Source organism: Mastomys coucha, unplaced genomic scaffold (assembly GCF_008632895.1).
Source record: "Mastomys coucha isolate ucsf_1 unplaced genomic scaffold, UCSF_Mcou_1 pScaffold22, whole genome shotgun sequence".
NCBI lineage: Eukaryota > Metazoa > Chordata > Mammalia > Rodentia > Muridae > Mastomys > Mastomys coucha.
The window spans coordinates 15,394,907-15,400,062 of NW_022196905.1; the positions used below are offsets into that span (position 1 = coordinate 15,394,907).

General features: G+C 35.0%; 1 long non-coding RNA gene across 1 annotated transcript in view; it reads right to left on the reverse strand.

Annotated features, from left to right (window-relative positions):
• Positions 1–5,156, reverse strand: part of LOC116070699 — a 72,627-nt gene that overhangs the window by 67,231 nt on the left and 240 nt on the right. The window lies entirely within an intron of this gene.

Below are 5,156 nucleotides of genomic sequence, written 5' to 3' on the forward strand. Positions count from 1 at the left end.
AGTGGTTGTAACAGTTTGCAATCCCACCAGCAATGAAGTAATGTTCCTCTTTCTCCACAACCTCTCCACCTTTTTTTATACTATTACAATATTGGAACTTGTATAAACTAGCAATAAATGCTCACATTTCAGTCATTACAATTGTTCTTTGTAACACCATTCCTTTTGTCCTATCTCAGAAGTCTCATTACTTCTAACATCCACCAATGTCTACCAAATTAAATTGTTAATTCTCATAGCCCTCAAAGTTCTTGATATAGCATAACATTGATTAGTCTAAAAATAGTTCTTTATTGTAGCTGCGTGCAGCCACATGTACGAATGGGTCATCTGGAATGGGAGTCAGGGCCTGAAAATTAAGGGTACTGGAAATGCGGGAAGGGGTTTGAAAAAATTAGACTGACACATGGTATGCTTTCAGTCCACCAACATTAACTGAATTCTCTTTTTTACAAGCCCACAGGTAGATAAAACAAAAACCCTCTCCCAAGTCCGTCAGCAACTTGGCCCAATAAGCAACTTCATCTTCAGTATCTGGAGGCAGTACTTCTGGCATAACAGGAACTTGGAGAGAGGTGTGGCTATATGTGGCAAGGCAGGGTCTGACAGAGTCAGCCCTCAGCTGTAGGAGGGTCACACCTTATATTTTAAAGAAGCATATTTTGGCATTTTTTTGTCAACAGATCAGTTGTTTTCCTACAGACATACAGTTTAATTATGATTTGACATTAAGGGAGTTTGATTGATATTTATTAAAATATTTGTGGTATAGTATAGCAATCCTTAGTTATTGTACTGGACCTGAAATATAGAACATGAATTAACTTAGGAATAAACTCTCACTATATATATTTTTCTTTACTCTTGCCTCCCATTATAAATCTCCCAGCTTCACTGGGAGATTGAAAATATAACTTGGAGCAAGAGAAATAAGACTCAGCTCTCAAAAGCAGAGTAAATCCATCAAAAAGGAAAGTTTCTCACTGCATGGTTCGAAAGTATGCTGTAATATTGTACATTGTATATAACATATCATGTAATTAAACACACTGAACCTGTGTCTGTTAACAAAATTTAAATCTACTTCAAAAAATTATGGGATACCCTAAGTTAATAATAAGAATGAAATAAAGTTTTTAAAATGGAATCATAGACATTTTTTAAAAAATACAAATTCCAGAATACCATAACACACTCACAGAGAGAGAGAGAGAGACAGAGAGAGAGAGACAGAGAGAGAGAGAGAGAGAGAGAGAGAGACAGAGAGACAGAGAGACAGAGAGACAGAGAGACAGAGAGACAGAGAGAGAGGAGAGTTTAATAAGTATGCAGTTTGAAGTTTTTAACAGGGTCAGATATTGAGGAAAGAAGAATTGATATGAGGACTCTAAAGAGGCCAGCGGGTTTGGCAATTAGGAGGTCACTGGTGACATTTAATCGTACAAATCACCATATAAGTTGGCTAATGAAGATAAAGCTGTCAGATCCCAAGTGTATCATAATACCAGCCTTACGATGAATGATATTATCTACAGGGTAACACTTACTGATGACTGGGTTTGTGATTAAATTTCCATAGAATACCAATGGGAATGTTCATTGCAACCCTTTAAATACCAGCAGTGCGATTAATACTCTAGAACAGACATGGTAGAAAGAGATAGTAGCTTGCTACTTACATCACTGTCAAATTTCATGACCCCCTTGTGGGCTTATTGATATGAAGTGCAGTGCATTTGCTGACATAGAGTTAGTTTGAATTTATTAGGAATAAGAAATTATTAAAATAGTGTTTCAAAGAAAAACAAAAACATTGTAACATGCATATGCTGATTCTATTCTGTAATTTTAATGGTTATTTTCCCCTAAAATTTAGAATATTTTTATAGAAGAAATATCAGGGCAATTGTCAGCTGACAATTATAACTTTAAGAAAGGTCACTTGTTTTTATCATTTTCAGGAGAATATTCTATTTTGATGTTTTCTGTACTAAAAATTCAGCAGTACATAATTAGGTGTATTCTTCTGTTATATTATAAAAGGAATTTTTTCTTTCAAATTTCATACATTTCTAAATACAATAGTCTTATATCTACAATTAATTTTAACTTACCAGGTTTATATTATTCACACTATTTCTTGCTAAAAAGTTACATTGGACACCAAGGATAGTATGTGAGTGTGTGTTTAGAGGGAGGTAGACATGATTTGTTTCACACAGTTTATGCTAATGTACCTGTTTTCCCAGAACACAACAAGAAAAGATTCTTGTGTTTCTTCTGCCATTTTTGACTCTCCTTGGGTTCTTTGAAAGGGAAGTGCCACAAAAGTTAATTTTTAAAGTAGTGCAAAGAACAAAGTTCTAGGAAGTAGGGGATAGCAAAGTTGAATTAAATGTAGTTGGCCTTGATTTAAAGTGAGCAGAGTAAATAATAGAGGTCATCTAAGAATGTCACTGTTAACCTTCAACTGATGAGATATTTTTCTTATTTTTATTTCTTCCAAATTGTGATCTGTAAGCAAACCTGTGAATTACACCTTATGATCCTCTCAGATGGCAAGGTACTTTAAACATTCTCAAAGGTGGCTGTCTCATACATAGTTGCTTTAAAATTTTTCATTTCCATTCAGCTTTTGAAGATGTAAATAGTTATGCCTAGTTAAATGTTGCTTCAAAGAGATCAAGGCTGCTGCTTCTCCTATTCTGCATTCTGGTATCACATAAGCGTAATAAATATATATATTCTACAATACTTTCTCCAATACATGTTTAATTTCATTTTGAAATCACCACAAGAACAATAATTTATTGAGTATGTTAAAATATATAAATCTAAGACTGAGCATTATAAAAACAAAGACAATATTCATTCACATTGAAAAATCAAACCACCAAAGACGGGATAACTGGGTGAGATGCCAGCTTTATAATGGACATTTAGAGAGTAAGAGCAGGAGGGCAAAGTTAGGTAGAGACAGTATTGGTGGAGGATAATGGGACCTAGGAAGAAAGGAAAAGAGAGAAGAAAGAAAACAGAGAAAAGAGGGAAAGGAGGAGGAAGGAAAAGAAGGGTTGGGGATCAAAACAGCATTGAACCAATTTTTCAAATAAATTTTCCCCAGAATTGAATGTGAATTCTGAATGTGTGTGTGTGTGTGTATGTGTGTGTGTGTGTGTGTGTGTGTGTGACTGAAGACTCAAATTCCAGGACAACAAAATGGAAATGGGGTCCCCTTTAGGTTATTCAGATCACAGGGATTCAAGCCTCATGATTTGCTAAAGTAATGTTTCAGAAAATTCCTTATTCTTACAATTGTGGTATTTTTAAAAATGTGCTACACCTCCTGGTTTCTCTGGCTTTTCTCATGTTTAACATGGTAATACACATGGCCCTAATGAAATCAAACCCTTGAGCCATTTCCTTGAGCTTCTTATGTTTTATAAATTACAGTAATGGGAAAGAGAGTAATAGAAACACAAACTCAAATAAGGACCAAAATCTCTTAAGTAATGTGTGTGTAAATATCCTTACCAGTTAAGGATGGACACACAGATTAGAGGCCAGATCGTCCCTCTCAAATTTAGAATAAACATTAAATAGGGTTCTGTAACTTTCACATTTGTAAGACAAAGCTAGGAGTATGAAAGGAAGGAAGGGAAGAATGGTGTATACATATATACATATATTCATAGATGTATACATACATACATATATGGATGTATACATATATATATACATATATACATATATATGTGTTTCTTCCACACAAACTTACATACATATAGGCATATACATATATGTGAGTTTTACACACACACACACACACACTCATATGAGGTGACAATGTTCACCCAAAATCACAGGTTCTGTTTATTCTCTTTTTCATATTTTCTTGCTTTTTATTTTTTGCTTCTTTATGGATAAACAATATCTTTTTATGTTTTAGCTGCATTTTGCCAAGGGCTAGCCTCAGCTTGGAGTGGGGTTCTAGAGAAAGGATATCTAGGAGCGGTGAACAAGTTACTTGAAATATAATTGTGGCTCCAAGCTGGTATGGTAGACTATGTTTTCTTTGAAAGAGCTTTTTCCCGAATGCTTTCTCTTTGTGTTCTGCTTTCTTTGGTGATCTCTAGACAACTCTCTCTCTCTCTCTCTCTCTCTCTCTCTCTCTCTCTTTCTCTCTCTCTTTCTCATGAGCAGAAGCTCATGGCAGTTCTGAAAGCAGTTTTCTATTGCTAAAAAATAATAAGTCTTTTGATAGCTCATCTCTTTAGATCATAAGAGTAGCTTATTTTACATATCAATCCAGTCATTTACTCCATATTCCCTTTTGATTTTCCTATGAATCAGCATCCCTTGACTCTGGCCACTTAATTCTTAGGAGGCAATAAACACACATTTTCTTTCAATATTGTAAAAAGTATTCAGGTATCTGCCTGCCTTTATTAGGTATAGACAATAGGCTAGCTGGGTGGCACCCCACACTGAAACTGCTATTTCTACCACACCTGGACCCATACTTGCTCTGTCCCAGGCCTACCTTGGACTCAGAAATCTTTCTGTATTTGTAAGTATAAAAACCTTAGAAGGGTGGGATTTCCTCTGATCATCACTACCTAAATCTCTTTATGTCCTTCTTTAGTATCTTTCTGATAAGCTGGCTCATAGTGCAGCTTCCTTTAGATCTGTGAAGCTCCTTATACAATTTAGACTTCATTTTTAGAGGAAGTATATATTTTTGAGCTCAGAGTTTTAGAGTACTTTATCACAGCTTTAATTTCTGTCCTGAAGTTCTTAGCATTTACCATATTGCTGAGACATTAGCAACACATTTGCCTCCTAGACTTCTCCTGTGTATTATTATAAAGGAGTCATTAAGCTTAACAAGGAAGATATTTCTTGAAAGAGGAATGTAAAAATATGTATAGTGTTACAGAAACAAGATTTTTGCCCACAACATCCATGAACACTCATGTAGACCCAAGTCCTGTTGACCCTGTCCCAGAGGTAGGAGCCATCTCATTCATCCCCACAAAGGCTATGCTGGACTGGGCAATAGTTTACTCTATTCTCAAATTATGGAGAAAATGCACTTAAAATTTTAAGTTATTTAATTATTTTTAAACAATTCTATATAGTGTACAATTGCCTAA